The sequence below is a fragment of the Ovis aries genome, chromosome 19 (assembly GCF_016772045.2).
Source record: "Ovis aries strain OAR_USU_Benz2616 breed Rambouillet chromosome 19, ARS-UI_Ramb_v3.0, whole genome shotgun sequence".
NCBI classification, from domain to species: domain Eukaryota; kingdom Metazoa; phylum Chordata; class Mammalia; order Artiodactyla; family Bovidae; genus Ovis; species Ovis aries.
The window spans coordinates 53,289,467-53,310,497 of record NC_056072.1 but is presented as its reverse complement, the minus strand read 5'-3'; the positions used below and the strand labels follow the sequence as shown (position 1 = coordinate 53,310,497).

The 21,031-nt window shown below is 43.2% G+C and overlaps 2 protein-coding genes and 1 pseudogene across 10 annotated transcripts in view; 1 reads left to right on the top strand and 2 right to left on the bottom strand.

Moving 5' to 3' along the window:
• Positions 1–21,031, bottom strand: part of FYCO1 (FYVE and coiled-coil domain autophagy adaptor 1) — a 158,907-nt gene that overhangs the window by 90,462 nt on the left and 47,414 nt on the right. For all 3 annotated transcript variants that reach the window (XM_060402602.1, XM_060402604.1, XM_060402603.1), the window contains 3 exons: positions 15,871–16,091; positions 15,300–15,361; positions 14,395–14,556 (listed from right to left, as the gene is read on the bottom strand). The gene's annotated coding sequence lies outside the window, so the exon portion shown is untranslated. The remainder of the gene's footprint in view (positions 1–14,394; positions 14,557–15,299; positions 15,362–15,870; positions 16,092–21,031) is intronic.
• XCR1 (X-C motif chemokine receptor 1) overlaps positions 1–21,031 on the bottom strand; it is a 73,982-nt gene that overhangs the window by 5,537 nt on the left and 47,414 nt on the right. For 4 of the 7 annotated variants that reach the window (XM_060402610.1, XM_060402611.1, XM_060402609.1 and 1 more), the window contains 3 exons: positions 15,871–16,091; positions 15,300–15,361; positions 14,395–14,556 (listed from right to left, as the gene is read on the bottom strand). The gene's annotated coding sequence lies outside the window, so the exon portion shown is untranslated. Of the gene's footprint in view, positions 1–1,047; positions 13,358–14,394; positions 14,557–15,299; positions 15,362–15,870; positions 16,092–21,031 lie in introns of all 7 variants that reach the window. The other 3 variants (XM_060402614.1, XM_042236378.2, XM_060402613.1) reach the window with 2 other exon arrangements.
• LOC114109352 (nuclear pore complex protein Nup88-like) lies at positions 10,683–17,762 on the top strand (annotated as a pseudogene).

Sequence of the window (21,031 nt, the reverse complement as noted above, 5' to 3'; positions counted from 1 at the left end):
AGAATTAGATTTTTCTAGTGCATTCTGTCAAACATACCAGGAAGAAATAACACTGATCTTATACAAAGTACCTGAAATACAGTAAGGAGTAGTTCTCAAATTGTTTTATGAGACCAACATAACCTTGACACCAAAACCAGACAAAAATTACAGTAAAAGAAAACTATAGACCAGTAGACCAATATTTCTCATGAAGACAGACATAAAAATCCTTAACCAAATATTAGCAAATCAAATCCAGCAATATATTTTAAAAAAGGTTAATACATCATGACCAAGTGTTTATCCCAAAAGTATGAAGTTGGTTTAACATTTGAAAATCAGTCAATTTAAGTGACCACACTAAGACGAAACTATACGATCCTTTTTGACAAATACAGAAGAGCATTTGACAAAACTCAACAACAGTTCATGATATAAACTCAGCAAGCTAGAAATAAAAGGGATATGAGGCACCAAAAAAGCAAATCATTCCATGTTTTATCGGTTATTAATACATTTACTCAAGTTTTCAGAGGTGCTCTTGGTCTGGGCATGGTGGGCCTTGGGCACAGAAAGGAGAATGGTTCCAAACCCCAAGCTTCTCAGAGTTGCATCCTAGGGGTTCCCTTTGCATGTCATTGCCCTCCCACCTTGAGATCTCTGAAGTCCACTTCAATTCTAACAGAGTAACTTTAGCTTTCTGGTCCACAGTATAACTTGGATTGAAAATACAGCTCTAAATTATTCAAACACTAATAATAACAATGCCTTACATAAAGATTTATAACCAAACACCTCCCCTTTCTTTAGCACAAGGAAAAGTAAAGGATTATGTATGACAGTCCTACTCAAAGCATGGTCTACTGACATGCTTTGCAGCATTGCAGATTTTTAGGAAAACTCAGATTCAGGGAATCAGAGCCTCTGGATGCAGGGCTCAGGAATCTGCTTTATTTACGTGGTCTCCAGATGCTTCTGATACCTACCCAGCGTTTAAGAATTCCAGCTATCCGCTATTAAAAGTAGAGGAAAACATAGGTTTGAAAGGGTTGTGAAGGAACTCACCTATATGTGCACCTCTGTACACGCGCCTCCAGGCAGAAATGGTGCTTCTCTGTTCCTTATTTTGTGCAAAGAAACTGAGACACCCTCTCAGTGGGCTAGAGGAAGGCGGTGGTGGTATTCAGTTGCTAAGTCACGTCCAACTCTTTGTGACCCTATAGACTGCAGGACACCAAGCTTCCCTGTCCTTCACTACCTCTCGGAGTTTGCTCAAATTCATGTCCATTGAATGGGTGATGTTATCCAACCATCTTAGCATTAGGCTCTTTCCCAGAAGCAGAATCTTTTCCAATGAGTCTTTTCCTAAGTTGTTGACTTAGGGGTCATCTGAGCCCCTCAGTTCCACCAAGGACAGATACAAGTAATTCTGGAGTTAGGGATCTTAAAAGATAGTGTGTTTCTTAAAGTGGTATTTTAAATTTTATCAAAAACGATATTTGGGACTTCCCTAGTGGTCCAGTGGTTAAGAATCCACCCGCCAATGCAGGGGACACAGGTTCGATCTCTGGTCCAAGAAGAAATTCCACATGCCACAGGGCCGCTAAGCCCATGTACCACAATTACTGAGCCTGAATCCCGCCACTAATGAGCCCATGGCACCGGAACAACTGACGCCATCGCACCCTAGAGCCTGCGCTCTGCAACAGAAGCCACCGCAACGAGAGGCCTGTGCACTGCAACGAAGGGCAGTCCCCACCTGCCACAACTAGAGAAAGCCCGCACTCAGCAACGGTGATTCGCTGTGGCCAAAAAGAAAAGAAAATAGCTAACTGTTTTAAATTAATGTATAAATATCAGTAGGGCATGATTATTATTTTAAAATGAAATAATTCATGTGACATAGAATTTACCATTTTAAACTGCAGAATTCAGTGGTTTTGGCATATTCAGTGTCGTATACCGCCATCACTATCCAATTCAGAACCTTTCCTTCACCCTCAAAAGAGATTCATGCTTGTTTGCCAGCAGTCAGTCTTACCCCCTCGTTCCCGCCATCTCCTGGCAACCACTGCTCTACTTTCTCTCTATGGTTTGCCCATTCTGGAAATTTCATGTGCGTTGAATCATATAACATGTGATCCTTTTTGTGTCTGGATACTTTTACTTAGCACGATATTTTCAGGGTTCATCCCGGTTGCAGCATCTGTCAGTACTTCATTCCTCCTTGTGGATGAATAATATTCCACTGTATGGATGAACCACGTTTCAACCAGTTGTCTATTGAATGACATTCAGATTGTTTCCACTCTGGATGTGATGAATAAGGCTGCTCTGAACATTCATTTGTAAGTTTCTGTACGCATATAAATTTTTTCAATTCTCTTGGGTATTTACCTAGGAGCAGGATTGTTTGATTGTTTGAGGAACTGATAAATCGTCTTCCACAGAGCTGCTTCAATTTTTTTTTTTTCCCAACAGTAATGTATGAAGGCTCCAATTTTGTAGTCTTTCTCCACAAAAACATGATCCTATCATGTACACTGATTTATCCTTTTTCCATTCAATGCAACAGCATGAAAGTCTCTCCAAGCCTATCCTATTATTTTCAATGGCTAGAAAGTGTTCCACTGCATTATGGTGTTAGGCTTTGCTTCTTTTCGATGAACATCCACTTTGCATTCAATTTTTAAAATTATCAGAATGCTGCAAGGATTGTAACACATATACTTTTAATGTACTGGTATTGAATTTCCATAGGATCTAGAAGTGATGCATTTCTGGATCATAGAGAATGTGCATTTTACATTTTGGCAAGTACTGTGAAAGTGCTGCACTCAATATGCCAGCATATTTGGAAAACTCAGCAGTGGCCACAGGACTGGAAAGGTCAGTTTTCATTCCAATCCCAAAGAAAGGCAATGCCAAAGAATGTTCAAACTACCGCACAATTGCACACATCTCACACACTAGCAAAGTAATGCTCAAAATTCTCCAAGCCAGGCTTCAGCAATATATGAACCATGAACTTCCAGATGTTCCAGTTGAATTTAGAAAAGGCAGAGGAACCAGAGATCAATTTGCAAACATCTGTTGGATCATTGAAAAAGCAAGAGAGTTCCAGAAAAACATCTACTTCTGCTTTATTGACTATGCCAAAGCCTTTGACTGTGTGGATCACAACAAACTGTGGAATATCCTGAAAAAGGTGGAAATTCAGACCACCTGACCTGCCTCTTGAGAAATCTGTATGCAGATCAGGAAGCAACACTTAGAACTGGATATGGAACAACAGATTGGTTCCAAATTGGGAAAGGAGTACTTCAAGGCTATATATTGTCACCCTGCTTATTTAACTTATATGCAGAGTACATCATGTGAACTGCTGGGCTGGATGAAGTTTAAGCTGGAATCAAGATTGCCAGGAGAAATATCAATAACCTCAGATATACAGATGATACCATATTTATGGCAGAAAGCAAAGAACTAAAGAGCCTCTTCATGAAAGTAAAAGAGGAGAGTGAAAAAGTTGGCCTAAAGCTCAACATTCAGAAAACGAAGACCATGGCATCCGGTCCCATCACTTCATGGCAAATAGAAAGGGAAACAATGGAAACAATGTCAGATTTTACTTTCTTGGGCTCTAAAATCACTGCAGATGGTGACTGCAGCCATGAAATTAAAAGACGCTTGCTCCTTGGAAGAAAAGTTATGACCAACCTAGTCAGCATATTAAAAAGCAGAGATATTACTTTGCCAACAAAGGTCCATCTAATCAGTTATGGTTTTTCCAGTAGTCACATATGGATGTGAGAGTTGGACTATAAAGAAAGCTGAGCACTGAAGAATTGATGTTTTTGAACTGTGGTGTTGGAGAAGACTCTTGAGAGTCCCTTGGACTGAAAGAAGATCAAACCAGTCCATCCTAAAGAAAAGCAGCCCTGGATATCCAGTGGAAGGACTGATGCTGAAGCTGAAACTCCAATACTTTGGCCACCTGATGCGAAGAACTAACTCATTTGAAAAGACCCTGATGCTGGGAAAGATTGAAGGCGGGAGGAGAAGGGGACGACAGAGGATGAGATGGTTGGATGGCATCACTGACTCGATGGATATGCGTTTGAGTAAGCTCTGGGAGAAGGTGATGGCCAGGGAGGCCTGGCGTGCTGCAGTCCACGGGGTTGGAAAGAGTAGGACAAAACTGAGTGACTGAAGTGAACTGAAGTATTGCCAAAATACCATTTACAACCTCTAAAATGGTTGTATTTATTTACATTTCCACAATGGTGTACCTAGTCAAAATCAGGTGTTACTAACTTTAAAACATTTCGTCAGTCTGAAAGGATACTTGTAATATGTTGTTTTGATTCAAATTTTGTTGAGTTAGCAATTTTCTCTACAAATTTACTCTCCCAATCGTGTGTGTGTGTGTGTGTGTGTGTGTGTGTGTGTGTGTATGCATGTCTGTATTAATAACTGCTCTTTGCCAAGGTTGGTAATTACTGAAAGGACTCATACAGCAAGTGTTTAACAAATGTCTGTTCCCTAAATATGAAGACACAATTTGAAAGCATCATTTCACATTTCCTCACATTTGGTTTCATTATGAAAAAATTTCATGCTCTCGCCTTAAACAGAAGGTTCTAAAACTTTCTGTTTGGGCTGGACACAGATGGAACCAAGTTTCAGCCTCATACAGACTCAACATACAGAGGGGGGAAGTTCAGTTCTGGGTGAAGCACAAAGTAGATAGAGGTCTGGTTATCACAGTTAAGGTCTGGATCCCTCTGTGGGGAAGTGAGATTCAGGGCCGAGATCAGCATCAGAGGTCTCTGGCCTCAGCATCAGAGTGCAGCTCTTGGTGGGGATGAATTGCTCTTAATAAGAGAACTGCTGACTCTAGATCCCCAGGGTCTCATGACCTAATTGGACCAAATCCAGGGAGAGAGATAGTTGTTTCGGTCTCAGCCCCATGCACATGAGAACAGGCAGAGGCACATGAAAGGTCTTGCACTTTTAGGAGCCCTTAGAGAGAGCATCCTGTCTTCACTGGGATTCATAGGGCCCAGGAGGGAAGAGGCCAACAGCACCCAGAGGGCCCCCACCTCTCTGCTGGAACATCTAGCCTCTGGCTGAGGTGGCTCCAATGGAGAGACTGGAGCTAGTGTTTGGTCTGGGCCGAGGCATGATGGAGCTAGCTCACCCCCCTGCATTTTATTTTTAGGAGTTTTGTGAACTGGCTGCTGTCACACTGGTGGCTTGAAATCAACCATGGTGGATGTATTGACACCCTGGAATCTTGTCAGTCAGTGAGTTCAGTCGATCAGTCATGTCCGACTCTTTTCGACCCCATGGACTACAGCACGCCAGGCCTCCCTGTCCATCCCCATTCCTGAAGTCTACCCAAACTCATGTCCATTAAGTCGGTGATGCCATCCAACCATCTCATCCTCTGTCGGCCCCTTCTCCTCCTGCCTTCAATCTTTCCCGGCATCAGGGTCTTTTCAAATAAGTCAGTTCTTTGCATCAGATGGGCAAAGTATTGGAGTTTCAGCTTCAGCATCAGTCCTTCCAATGAATATTCAGGACTGACTTCCTTTAGGATGGACTGGTTGGATCTCCTTGAGGTCCAAGGAACTCTCAAGAGTCTTCTCCAACACCACAGTTCAAAAGCATCAATTATTTGGCGCTCAACTTTCTTCACAGTCCAATTCTCACATCCATATGTGACTACTGGAAAAACCATAGCTTTGACTAGAACGACCTTTGTTGGCAAAGTAATATCTCTGCTTTCTAATATGCTGTCTAGGGTGGTTATAACTTTTCTCCCAAGGAATAAGCGTCTTTTAACTTCATGGCTGCAGTCACCACCTGCAGTGATTTTGGAGCCCCCCCCAAAATAAAGTCTGACACTGTTCCCACTGTTTCCCCCCATCTATTTGCCATGAAGTGATGGGACCAGATGCCATGATCTTCGTTTTCTGAATGTTGAGCTTTAAGCCAACTTTTTCACTCTCCTCTTTCACTTTCATCAAGAGGCTTTTTAGTTCCTCTTTGCTTTCTGCCATAAGGGTGTTGTTATCTGCATATCTGAGGTTATTGATATTTCTCCCAGCAATCTTGATTCCAGCTTGTGTTTCTTCCAGTCCAGCGTTTCTCATGACGTACTCTGCATATAAGTTAAATAAGCAGGGTGACAATATACAGCCTTGACATATTCTTTTCCCTATTTGTAACCAGTCTGTTGTTCCCTGTCTAGTCCTAACTGTTGCTTCCTGACCTGCATACAGATTTCTCAAGAGGCAAGTCAGGTGGTCTGATATTCCCATCTCTTTAAGGATTTTCCATAGTTTGTTGTGATCCACAGTCAAAGGATTTGGCATAGTGAATAAAGCAGAAGTAGATGTTTTTCTGGAATGCTCTTGCTTTTTCAATGATCCAACGGATGTTGGCAAATTGATCTCTGGTTCTTCTGCCTTTTCTAAATCCAGCTTGAACATCTGCAAGCCTGGATTGGAGAATTTTGAGCATTACTTTACCACCATGTGAGATAAGTGAAATTGTGCAGTAGTCTGAGCATTCTTTGGCATTGCCTTTCTTTGGGATAGGAATGAAAACTGACCTTTTCCAGTCCTGTGGCCACTGCTGAGTTTTCCAAATTTGCTGGCATATTGTGTGCAGCACTTTCATATCATCATCTTTTAGGATTTGAAATAGCTCAACTGGATTTCCATCACTTCCACTAGCTTTGTTCATAGTGATACTTCTTAAGGCCCACTTGATTTTGCATTCCAGGATGTTTGGCTCTAGGTGAGTGATTACACCATCATGATTATCGGGGTCATTAAGATTTTTTTTGTGTAGTTCTTCTGTGTATTCTTGCCACTTCTTCTTAATAGCTTCTGCTTCTGTTAGGTCCATAGTATTTCTGACCTTTATTGAGCCCATCTTTGCATGAAATGTTCCCTTGGTATCTCTGATTTTCTTGAAGACATCTCTAGTCTTTCCCATTCTATTGTTTTCCTCTATTTCTTTGCATTGATCACTGAGGAAGGCTTTCTAATCTCTCCTTGCTATTCTTTGGAGCTCTGCATTCAAATGAGTATATCTTTCCTTTCCCCCGTTGCCTTTCTCTTCTTTTCTTTTTACAGCTCTTTGTAAGGCCTCCTCAGACAACCATTTTGCCTTTTTGCATTTCTTTTTCTTGGGGATGGTCTTGGTCCCTGCCTCCTGTACAAGGTCATGATCCTCCATACATAGTTCTTCAGGCACTCTATCAGATCTAATCCCTTGAATCTATTTGTCGCTTCCACTGTATAAACATAAGGGATTTGATTTAGGTCATACCTGAATGGTCTAGTGGTTTTCCCTACTTTCATCAATTTAAGTCTAATTTGGCAATAAGGAGTTCATGATCTGAGCCACAGTCACGTCCTGGTCTTGTTTTTTTCTGACTGTATAGAGCTTCTCCATCTTTGGCTGCAAAGAGTATAATCAATCTGATTTCGGTGTTGACCATCTGGTGATGTCCATGTGTACAGTCTTCTCTTGTGTTGTGGGAAGAGGGTGTTTGCTATGACCAGTGCATTCTCTTGGCAAAACTCTGTTAGCCTTTGCCCTTCTTCATTCTGTACTCCAAGGCCAAATTTCCCTGTTACTCCAGGTGTTTCTTGACTTCCTACTTTTGCATTCCAGTCCCCTATAATGAAAAGGACATCTTTTTTGGGTGTTAGTTCTAGAAGGTCTTGTAGGTCTTCATAGACCCATCCAACTTCAGCTTCTTCAGCACTATTGGTCAGGGCATAGAGTTGAATTACTGTGATATTGAATAGTTTGCCTTGGAAACGAACAGAGATCATTCTGTTATTTTTGAGATTGCATTCAAGTACTGCTTTCTGGACTCTTGTTGACAATGATGGCTACTCCATTCCTCCTAAGGGATTCCTGCCCACAGTAATGGCCACCTGAGTTAAATTCACCCATTCCAGTCCATTTTAGTTTGCTGATTCCTAAAATGTCAGTGTTCACTCTTGCCATCTCCTGTTTGACCACTTCCAATTTACCTTGATTCATGGACCTGACATTCCAGGTTCCTATGTAATATTGCTCTTTACAGCATCAGACTTTGCTTCCATCACAAGTCACATCCACAACTGGGTGTTGTTTTTGCCTAGGCTCCATCTCTTCATTCTTTCTGGAGTTATTTCTCCACTGATCTCCAGTAGCATATTGGGCACCTACTGACTGGGGGAATTCATCTTTCAGTGTCCTATCTTTTTGCCTTTTTATACTGTTCATGAGGTTCTGAAGGCAAGAATACTGAAGTGGTTTGCCATTCCCTTCTCCAGTGGACCATGTTTTGTTAGAACTCTCCATCAAGACCTGTCCATCTTGGGAGGCCCTACATGGCATGGCTCATAGTTTCATTGAGTTAGACAAGACTGTGGTCCATGTGATTAGATTGGTTACTTTCTTTGATTGTGGTTTTCAGTCTGTCTGCCCTCTGATGGAGAAGGATAAGAGGGTTATGGAAGCTTCCTGACGGGAGAGACTGACTCAGGGGGAAACTGGAAAATGGAATCCGGAAGTCAATGCAAATCAGGGCTTTACCCTCTGGCGAGCTGGTTGTTACAATTTACCAGCCCATCACTGGATAGAAGGTTACCATTTTCCTAGAATTGCTCCTGAGATAATGTCCCAAGTTCCTATTCTTGCTGGTGTAGTGGTATCATTCAGGATTCCAGGAAGGGACAGATGGTCTTTTCAAGAGGGTGACTGAGGATAATGCAAGGAATGGACTTTCACAAAGGCATGGACAAGGTGTGGGATGCAGGCAGAGATGGGAGGTGTCCCTGGACCAGTGAGGGCAGACAGTGTCTACTGAGCCCAGGCCTGGGGAAGAAAAAGCCACTGGAGGACCTGGTGAGATGGGCTCTTGGAGAAGGTTGCTAGACACAGGGTGCGGCCTGGAAGGATGGATGTAAGGCACTCAGTTAAGAGCCTTAGGTGGCCTGATCCTGGCCAGCTTGTGGGATGCACGCTTCCTTTGCCCACTGTACTCAGTGGCCGCACACATTACTTCTGCTCCGCTCCCCCTAGTTCATTACTCCTCCTCCTTGGCTTAGAGTTCACCCTCCTGAACAGGTCAGACTTTTGACTGTGTTCTTTTGCAGCTTGTCATTCTCCGAAACAGTTCTCTGCTTAAGCTCACTGTGCTTATTACTTTTAATCCAATAATGATTCGTTTAACAATTAAAATACCAGCAGCTCACATTTCCTGGCACTTCCCATGTGCCAGGCACTTGGTTACGGCTGTATTCAAGAGGGCAGGCACCATGTCTCTGCCTTGGTCACTGCTCTGTGTCTCTTTGTAAGGCCTCCTCAGACAACCATTTTGCCTTTTTGCATTTCTTTTTCTTGGGGATGTTCCAGGACACAGCCTGGAACACAGTGTGAGCTAGACTAACATGGGGAGTAAAAGTCCCCTCAGTAAGCGTAGCAAGCGTTTCCTAGCTCTTCTGTAGTAGGGACATTAAATATGGCTGCAAATGTTTTTCCATTCTTTCCACTGAGAGGCAGAGTCTAACTCCATTCTTCTTGAATGTGGGCTGGTCTTGGTGACTTGCTTGATGGATAGAATTTGGTGGACATGAGATTCTGGGACTTCTAGGTCATAAGAAGCCGAACTGCCTTCAGCTGGGTCCCTACCATTCTCATTGATAGCCCCGAATCACCATTTATACAGCCCAGCTCCATGAGGCCATCACACCGGTGAGGCTGCGTGTGGGGTGGCTGATCTTTCCTAGTCCAGCTTTCTAGCCTCCTCTACTGGGGCCAGACCACGTGGGGAAGCTTGGAGCAATCCCTCTTCCAGCTCAGTGGCATTAAGGGACCCCCACTGATGCCACTTGAAAAAGAATTACCCAGCTGAGTACTGCTCAAGATTCCGAGTCACAATTTATGAGACACAATAAAATGGCTCTTATTTTAGACCTCATTACAGAGCAAGAGTCAGAACTTGTAATATTGGTTTCAGGGAAATCCCTACATTGATTTTCCATTCCACCTTCGCCTATCCCATGCTCTACATGACCTCTGACAACTATCACCATCCGGAGTCTTACTAACTCTCCAGCAAACTAACCTTTGATGTGGCTTTAACAGAGGTGCCTACTCGATTGAGCTTCCATTTGAACATGGCTGGGAAATCCCCTGAGAGCAGGTCTGGCTGTTTAGTAGGTAGTGAAGAGAGCTGAGTTGTTCTGGGTCAAGGGCCAAATTTTCCCGCTGACCCCTTCAACCTTTTGTGACGGTGAAATCACCAACTCCCGGGGAGAGGCCCTTGCCTTGGAGGTCTGCTCTGCTCACCCACAGGCCTGGTTAGACGGTTTTCACACTGAGAGCTGGGGAAATCAGCCACTGCCTGGGGCTGCCCTGCTTTCACTGAGGACTTGCTCCCCGGCCGGCCCTGTCCCGGGTACAGCAAACTCCACTGGCATCACCAGCACTCGTCGTCAAGGAGCTTCCGAGGGCCCCAAGGCTGCGGTTAGAGGACTGAACCCCAGGGTGTGCTCAGAAGGTGTGGAGGGTTCTGGATGGAGCCACTTGGACATGTCTGGCGGCACCAGAGACTGAAGAGACATTTGAGGAGTGGGAGGCCTCTTGACCTTCTCCAGGGCCTCTGGAAGGGGCCACGTGGGATGTCCCTGGGGCTCTGCCAGCCCATCCTGAGCCACGAGGGCTCCCTCTTCTCACTTGCTTCACTGCTCCTCAAGCACATGGGTTGGTGGGTGAGGTGGAGACCCTTCTCCTGGCAGAAGCAGCCAAGACTAGGGACAGGAGGTGTCCATGATGCAGTGAGACAGGCGCATCAGGGCTGGACCTCATGGAGCCTCAGACTCTCCGTGATGCTCTTGGCCACTGACATTTTTGCACCATGTGGGGCTTATGAGGACAGGGGATCCCCAGGCCCTGCCTACAGACCTACAGAAACAAGGACTTCAGGTGAGGCCTGGGCCTCTGCATTCCTGGCAAGTCTGGGTGTTCATAAGGAAGCCAGGCAGTGTAGAGATTAACACCACAGGCTCTAGAGTTGGGCTGCGGGAGTTCAAATGTGGATTCCAGGATTCAGTGCCCATTTAATAATTCTGGCGCCTGTTTCCAACATGAATTGCAGGTAATTGTAATTATCTGCAACATCAATTGCAGATAATTACAACCTCACTGGCTTGTTAAAAGGATCAAACACAGCCGATGAGTTAGGTATGAGGATAACCCCCAGTGAGTGCTCTATAACTATGAACTCCAGCTCCCCAGAGAGTGGCAAGAGATGAAATGCAGAGAGCTGTACCTTCAGTACAGGGTCAGAGCTCAATAAATGTTGGCTGAATGGAGAACAAGAGCAGGACCCAGCCAGCCACACCACTGGCACAACCATGCCATGAACATTAATTTTCACAGCAGCCTCTGGCATTGTTCTACGGGCTGGTGGCTCACAAAGGAATAAATCATTCTCTGCCCTTCAGATGCTCACAGGCTCACAAAGGTGGAAACAGGTGGTAGAAGGCAATGTGTTAAGGGCGGTGTGAGGGAAAGGCTCTGGGCATGCCAGCCTTGGAGAGGTGAAGAAGGCTTCCTAGAGGAGGTGATGTCAAAGGTAGATCTGAAGGATGAGTAGGAGTTATGCAGGGAAAGGTGGCTGAATGCCAGGTGTGGGGGAATGCTTATGCAATAGGGCACATTCTGAGCCTCCCAATGATTCACACCGAGAGAGGTGTGTGGTGGAAGTGGCAGACTGCCAGGGTTTGAGGCTGGAAAGATGAGCAGCATCAGAGGCTTGGGTTGACTTGGGTTGCCTGACGCCTACAGGTCTGACTAGCTCATCTCACGCATTGCACGTCCTTATCATGAAGGTCGCCTGTGTGCCACTGAATAACACTTCCCTGGATCAGTCAGTCAGCACCCTACTTCAGTGTCCAGAGTATAAAAAGTCACTGAGGTCCAAATCCCTGGCCAGCCACTCTCAAGTAGATGAGGGTCAAATATTAATAATTTGGAGTCCATGTTTCAAAACCACCACATGGAGATTTGGGGACAAGTTCCTGAAGGAGAGTACATGGGCTAAGTCTTGAAAGGTAGCAGTAGGAGTGAAGAGAGAGAGCAGAGGAGGAAGGATGTGCCATTCGGGGACCAGCAAGTGTAAACACAGGGGACAGGAAATCTCCAGGCTGGGTCAGAGGACTCTACTTAAGGCTCAAGAGGGGAAGATATGTGCTGAGAGGCCGGCAGGAGATGAGCAGGAAGGAGAGACAAAGGCCCTCGGGTGCTAAGCTCAGGAGTCTAGAATTCATCCTGAATGGAGAACTAGCAAAGGGTTTTAAGCAGAGGAGTAAGGTGATCACTGGATTCACTAGGATGGTCTTGGCTGTAAGTGACAAAACACAGGGCCAAAGAGGCTTAAGTGGTGGAAGCTGTTGATTTCCCATAGGGAGGTAATGCTAGGGTTGGTGCAGTACTTTGGCAATGTCATCAAAAACCATGGCCCCTTCTACCTCATGTACTAGCCTCAGTGCCTCTGCAATATCATCCCTCATGCCTGCAAGATGCCTGCTATGGTACCAAGTATCACAGCTTTGTACAGCATTGAGGGCAGGAAAGAAGGAAACATGTCTAAACAACCAGCTTTTCACCAGGGGCAATGTTTGGTCATCTTAGCTTGGGGAAGCTACTGACATCTAGCAGGTAGAGGCCAGGGATGCTGACAAACAGGACAAACTCCTACAAAAGAAAATTAACAAAATAGCTATTGTGTCGAGGTTGAAAACCCCTGGTCTAAACTGACTGAGTGCCCTTGGTTTATATGGGGCGGTGGATCTGCCTCCCTCACTGGACCTTTGGAACTAACAGCCCGCCCAAAGGGTCAGCTTCACAGTTTCTCTGCTGAGGGACCTGAGGCACGGCCAGATAGGTCAGTGTATTATAAAGCTACAACCATATAAATTTTTAGATAGTCTGAAATATAAGAAACAAAAATTAAACACCCTGCAAGACAGAAATAGTTATCAGATGGGGAATGAACATACTTATATATGTACATATATTACATATAAACACAAACACAATATACATATAGTTTTCATTACATTTCATTTGAGAAGGGCATTATTACTGCTCAGACATTGAACTGGTTTGCAGGACACAGCTTTCTCTCTTCTCAATACATCTTTAGTTCTTGGAATTTCTATTCCATTGTTGTAGTCAGTGTGGTGTCTTCTTTCCTTTCGATTTTCCGAAGCAGAATTTTTTGGACTGGCCTTGTTGTGATGGGGGCAGTGATGGTGGGAAGGGAGGAAGAGGCTGACTAGGAAGGCAGGTGCTATCAACATAAAAGAAATTCAGCTTGCCTACAGGCAACCCAGAACCTGAAATAACTCTATTTCCGCTGGAGGGTTCTGGTTTGACCTAATTTTTTCAGAGATATGATGCTGATTTTGTGCTTTTTTTTTTTTTCTGTTCCTAAACAGCTTCCTTTGCCTGTTTTTTTTTTTTTTTTTTTTTTAATCATGGTCCCTGCCATTAGCTTTGTTTTTTGAAAATGAGAATTTGAGCTCCACTGGTTAGGTGTGGGTATAAGTATGCCATGGGCATGTGTGTGGGCTTGCATATGTGTGGTTGTGTGCCCCTGTGTGTGTATGGTGGGGTGGTTCATATAGATTTCCATATCAACACAACTTAGCTCACAAAGTTCTGGGCTCCCTCAGTGATAAGGATGGGTCTCCTTTTAATCCATCCTCACTATGTAATCAACAGTTGAAAATATAATAAAAAAAGTAAACCCACATACTGTGCCTAAAAATCTTCAACAAGTGAATTACCAAAAAATAAAGAGCACCCTTTTCAATAACCCAAGGATCAAAGAGGACTCAAGAGGAATTAAAAAAAAAAAAACAAAAAACAAAAAAAAACACAAAAAAACGATGAATGGGATAAAAATGAAAACACAACATCAAATTTTGTGGGACACAGTTAAAAGCAGCACCAAGAGGGAAATTTTTAGCACTAAGAAAGAGAAAATATCTCACATAAATAATCTAAGCACTTAAGAACCCAGAGAAAGAGACGCAAAATAAACTCAAGTAGAAGGACGGAAAAAACGAAGGGAACTGATAATTGCAAACATAAAACCAACAGAGAAACGAAACAAAAAAGTATGTTCTTTGAAAAGATCAATAAAAGTGGTATAGAAAGATTAACAACAACAACAAAAAAAACATGGCGCCGAGGCAGTGGACGGCTGGAAGCGGATTGGCTGCGCTCAGCGGCGAGGCCGCGGAGAGCTGTGGGTCAAGATGGCGGGCGCCTGAGGAGGCGCCGAAGGAGGCCGCGGGGGACGGGGGGTGAGCTGCGTCATACCTGGCTGCCCAACCACGCCGTGTTCTTGCGGTTCCAAGAGGGACGGGAAAACCAGAGCTCAGCTGAAGCTGAGAAGCCAGCTTCATCGTTGCCTTCGTCGCCGCCGCTGCCTCCTCAGTCGCTGACGAGAAACCTGCTCTCGGGCCTCGCGGAACGCTCTTTCTGTGGGACGCAGAAGACTCCTTCTTAGTCGTGCGCCTTCGGGGCCCCAGCGGGCCGGTGAGGAGCCCTCCCTCTCCCAGTACCAGCGATGGCTTTGCAGGAATCCACCCCTGTTTGAAATCTATCAAGCCTTGTTAAGCCCAGCACAACATCATGTAGCACTTATAGGAATAAAAGGACTTATGATATTAGAATTACCTAAAAGATGGGGAAAGAATTCTGAATTTTTTGGAAAGTCAGCAGTGAATTGTAGCACGACTCCTGTCGCTGAGAGATTTTTCACCAGTTCAACCTCTCTGACTGTGAAGCACGCTGCTTGGTATCCGAGAGAGTTGCTAGGCCCCCACATTGTGCCGTTAACGTCAGACGACGTCATAAGAATTTACCCTTTGCGTGAGCTCCAGACACCGACTACGGTCATCGATCGTGCTTTCAGAAGCAGAAGAGGAAAGTCTCATACTCAACAAAGGAAGGGCCTACACCACATCTCTGGGAGAGACAGCAGTTGCATTTGACTTTGGGCCATTGTCAGCAGTCCCAAAGCATGTTATTTGGATAAAAAGGCAAAGAAGAAGTAGTGGCTTACTCCCTGTACGTCTTATATGACAATGAGGAGACTTTCCTTACGCTTGTTAGTCTGTTGCACAGCCCTGGGAGTGTGGGTAAGCTATTGGGCCCTTTGCCCATGCATCCTGCTGCTGAAGATAACTATGGCTATGATGCTTGTGCTGTGCTTTGCTTACCATGTGTCGCCAACGTCCTGGTGATTACTACTGAGTCAGGAATGCTTCATCACTGCGTTGTGCTGGAGGGGGAAGAAGATAATGAGCAAACATCAGAAAAGTCCTGGGATTCCAGGGCTGACCTCATTCCATCACTGTATGTGTTTGAGTGTGTTGAGTTGGAGCTTGCTCTGAAACTGGCGTCTGGAGAGGATGAGCCCTTTGATTCTGACTTTTCTTGTCCAATGAAACTTCATAGAGATCCCAAGTGTCCCTTAAGATACCACTATACTCAGGAAGCTGGTGTACATAGTGTTGGGCTACCTTGGATTCATAAACTTCACAAGTTTCTTGGATCAGATGAAGAAGACAAGGACAGTTTACAGGAACTGGCTACAGAACAGAAGTGCTTTGTAGAACACATTCTTTGTAGGAAGCCACTGCCATGCAGTCAGCCAGCTCCTTTTCAAGGATTCTGGATCATCCCTGACATCCTGGGGCCAACAATGATCTGCATCACCAGAACCTATGAATACCTCCTCAGGCCTTTACTAAGCAGAGTCCATCCAGCGTCTCCTCCCCTGCTTTGTACCTGAGAGGATGTTGAAATGGCAGAGTCTCCCCTCCGTATTCTGGATTCCTGGATTCAAAGGAATTCCCGGATTACTTTGAAAAGCATTTGCAGTGTATGTTGCAAATCCAGCATTTTTAAAATCATCTGAAAAAGATACGGCTCCTCCTCCCGAAGCATGTCTTCAACTCATCAGCAGAGCCACCGAGGTGTTCAGAGAATACTACATTCTTAAACAGGACCTGGCAAGGGAGGAGATTCAGCGGAGGGTCAAATTGTTATGTGACCAAAAAAGAAACAATTAGAAGATCTCAATTGTTGTCGTGAGGACAGGAAAAGTCTACGGGAAATGGCTGAGCGCTTAGCTAACAAATATGAGGAAGCCAAGGAAAAACAAGAAGACATCATGAAGAGGATGAAAAAAGTACTTCACAGTTTTCAGTCTCAGCTCCCAGTTCTCTCTGACAATGAGAGAGACAGGAAGAAGGAATTATAGCTGATACCTCATCAACTTCGACATTTGGGCAATGCTATCAAATGAGTTACTATGAAAAAAGACTATCAACAATGAAAGATGGAAAAGGTACTGAGTCCTCAAAAGCCCACCATTACTCTCAGCACCTACCAGTGAAAAATGCATTCAGTCCATCCTGAAGGAGAATGGTGAGCACATAAGAGAAATGGTGAAGCAAATTAACGGCATCCAAAATCATGTAAACTTCTGATCCACCAAGAACAGACTCACATCTGAGTTAACACACACGAAGGCTTAATCTCACTGTAAAATGAACAAGTAGCACTAATTCACAAAGAGGCAGGTGCCTTGTTAGCACAGTAGGTAGCGCGTCAGTCTCATAATTTATAAAGAGGCCTTCTGGATGAACTTTGGCGTGATTGTATATCACTTTTTATACTGTTTTATAATTAATTGAATAAATGCTTGTATTTAAAAAAGAGGAAGACAAATTATTGAACACTAATAACAGGAAGGAAACTGGGTATCACTACAGATTCTGTAGACATCAAAGATAATAATCAAATCATATGAACATCTATAACTTAGATGAAGTACATGAATTCCTCAAAACAGATTATCACAACACACTCAATATGAAATAAATAACTTGAATAGACCTTCAAGGAAATTGAAATCACAATTTAAAAACTTTTGAGAAATAAATTTCCAGATAATTTGACTGGGAGATTTTTTCAAATGTTTAAAGAATTATCACTCATTCTACATAATCTTTTACAGAAAGTAGAAGAGAGAACACTTCACACCTCACTTTGTGAGACCAGTATTACCCTGCTACCAAAACTGGATAAAGATGGTACCAAAAAGTACATAGTATAACCATGGATCAATATCCTTCACAAATAAAAATAAAAAAACCTTTAATAAATATTAGCAAATATAATACAGGATTTATTCCAGAGATGCAAGGCTGGTTTGATACTTAAAGTCAATCAATGAAATTCACTGTATTAAAAGGCTAAAGAAGAAAAACCACATAGTCATATCAATCAATATAGAAAAATCATTTGACAAAATTCAACAACTATTTATGATAACACTTTATAAAATAAGGGATGTGGGGAACTTCCTCAATTTGATAAAAACAAAACAAAACAAAACAGTACCTATTAAAAAACCAGCAGCTACTAAAATACTAACATTGAAAGACTGAATATTTTTCCCTAGGAATGGGAGCAAGGAAAGGGTGTCTGTATTAACTCCTTGTGTTCAATACAGTACCGGAAGCCTTGGGTAGCACAAAAAGGCAAAAGGAAATAAAAGATATGAAGGATGAAAAGACATAAATGAATCTGTCTTTGTTTGCAGCTGACATAATGGTCTAATAACATCCAAAAACAAAACTGAAACAATCTCTAGGATAGTAAGTGAGCTTAGCAAAGCTGCAAGATATAAGATCAACATAAAAATCAATGGCATTTCTATATACTAGCAAGAAACACATGGAAAGCAAAATTAAAGTACAATATTATATTTCAAAGCTCTCTTTCAAAAAAGAAATACCTGTGCATAAATCACCAAAATGTACAAAATATGTATACTAAAAATTGCAAAATACTGATAAAAATTTTTTAAAAAGCTGTATAAATGACACATTGGTTGGAAGATTCATCATAGTAAAATTGTCAAATCTCCCTCAAATGATATATGATTATAATGAAATTTCTAGCAAAATCCTCCAAGATTTTTTGCAGGCAGAATCAGACTTATTCTAAAATTTATGTAATAAGCAAAGGAACTAAAATAACTAAAACATTTTGAAAAAAGAAAGAAATGGGAGTAATCATCCTACTCTATCTCAGGACTCATTTATGCAGCTGTCATAATTTAGACTGTAGTATTGGTAGAGGGGTGGACATGCAGATTAATGGAAGAGAATGGAAAGCCCAGAAATAGCCCCACACCAGTGAGGCCATCTGATTTTTGACACAAGTGCAAAATTAATTCACTGGAGGAAGGACAGACTTTTCAACAAATGGTGCTAGAACAACTGGATATTTATAGGTCAAAAAAAAAAAAAAAAGAACCTCAATTTAAATTTTGAATTAGTGATCAATTCAAAGAAATAGAGGGAAACAATAGAATGGATAAAACCAGAGATCACCTCAGAAATACCAACGGAACATTCATGCAGAGATGGGCACAATAAAGGGCAGAGATGGGCACAATAAAGAGCAGAGATGGTATGGACCTAACAGAAGGAAAAAATATTAAGAAGAGGTGGCAAGAATACATAGAAGAACTATACAAAAAAGATCTTCATGACCCAGATAACCACCATGGTGTGATCACTTGCCTAGAGCCAGATATCCTGGAGTGCAAAGTCAAGTGGGCCTTAGGAAGCATCACTACGAACAAAGCTAGTGAAGGTGATGGAATTTCAGTTGAGCTATTTCAAATCCTAAAAGATGATGCTGTGAAAGTGCTGTGCTCAGTATGCCAGCAAATTTGCAAAACTCAGCAGTGGCCACAGGACTGGAAAAGGTCAGTTTTCATTCCACTTCCAAAGAAAGACAATGCCAAAGAAAGCTCAAACTACTGCACAATTTCACTTATCTCACACACTAGTAAAGTAATGCTCAAAATTCTCTAAGCCAGGCTTCAACAGTTCCTGAACCATGAACTTTCAGATGTTGAAGCTGGACTTAGAAAAGGCAGAGGAACCAGAGATCAAATTGCTAACATCCATTGGATCATTGAAAAAGCAAGAGAGTGCCAGGAAAACATCTACTTCTGCTTTATTGACTATGCCAAATCCTTTGACTATGTGGATCACAACAGACTGGAAAATTCTGAAAGAGATGGGAATACCAGACCACCTGACCTGCCTCTTGAGAAGCTTGTATGCAGGTCAGAAAGCAACAGTTAGAACCGGACATGGAACAATAGACTGGTTCCAAGTAGGGAAAGGAGCATGTCAAGGCTGTATATTGTCACCTTGCTTATTTAACTTCTATGCAGTATACATCATGCGAAATGCCAGGATGGATGAAGCACAAGCTGGAATCAAGAGTGCCGGGAGAAATATCAATAACTTCAGATATGCAGATGACACCACCCTTACAGCAGAAAGCGAAGAACTAAAGAGCCTCTTGATGAAAGTAAAAGAGGAGAGTGAAAAAGCTGGCCTAAAACTCAATATTCAGAAAACTAAGATCATGGCATCTGGTCCCATCACTTCATGGCAAATAGAAGGGGAAACAGTGGAAACAATTAAGAGAGACTTAATTTTGGCAGGCTCCAAAATCACTGCAGGTGGTGACTGCCATGAAATTAAAAGAAGCTTGCTCCTTGGAAGAAAAGTTATGACCAACCTAGATAGCATATTAAAAAGTAGAGACATTACTGTGCCAACAAAGGTTCGTCTAGTCAAAGCTATGGTTTTTCCAGTAGTCATGTATGGATGTGAGTTGGACTATAAAGAAAGCTGAGTGCCGAAGAATTGATGCTTTTGAACTGTGGTGTTGGAAAAGACTCTTGAGAGTCCCTTGGACTGCAACCAGGCCATCCTAAAGGAAATCAGTCCTGAATATTCACTGGAAAGACTGATGCTGAAGCTGAAATTCCAGTACTTTGGCCTTGTGATTCGAAGAACTGACTCACTGGCAAAGACCCTGTTGCCGGGAAAGATTGAAGGTAGGAGCAGAAGGAGGCAAGAGAGGACAAGATGGTTGGATGGCATCACCAACTGGATGGATATGAGTCTGAGCAAGCTCTGGGAGTTGGTGATGGACATGGAAGCCTAGCATGCTGCAGTCCACGGGGTTGCAAAGAGTTGGACACGACTGAGTGACTGAACTGAACTACTTGTTGACAAATTCTTAGAACACCAAAAGAATACATAAAAGACGGAACTAGACTTCACGAAAATGAAAAACCTCTGCCTGCAAATGACACTGGTGAGATACGTTACAGACTGAGAGGAACATTGGCAAACCACATAGATGACGAGCACATTGCTGGCCAATGCAGGAAACTGGGGTTTGATCCCCGGGTCAGGAAGATTCCCTGCAGAAGGAAATGACAACCCACTCTAGTATTCTTGCCTGGAAAATTCCATGGGCAGAGAAGCCTGGTGGGCTACAGTCCATGGGGTCACAGAGTCGGACAGGACTGAGCAACTAAACAAGAATTCATTGCTGTAGGAAATGGGAACTGGCATAGCCATCCTGGAAAAGGGCATGACAGTTTGTTTAAAAAATCAAGCACACACCCGGGAAGCCTGGCATACTGCAGCCCATGGTGTCGCAAAGAGTCGGACACGACTGAGCAACTTAACAACAAAAACAAATTTTTAATAGCCCCAAACTGGAGACAATCAAGATGTCCCATAATGGGCGAATGGCTAAATTCCATACCATGGGATACTACTCAGCAACAAAAAGGAGCAAGCTATGCATAGACTTCAGGGGGTTTATGATTTGTAAAAAAAAAAAAAGCAATCTCAAAAGGTCACATACTGAGCAAGTCTATTTCCATGACATTCCTGAAGTGATAAATTCACGGAGATGGAGAGCAGATCAGTAGCTGCCAGTGTTGGGAAGGTTGGGGGCAGTTGTTACTAGAAAGGGTAACGGGGCAGCAGGGGAGGGACATCTCTGTGATGATAGAATTGTTCTGTCTCTTGATGAACGTGGTGACTAGAGG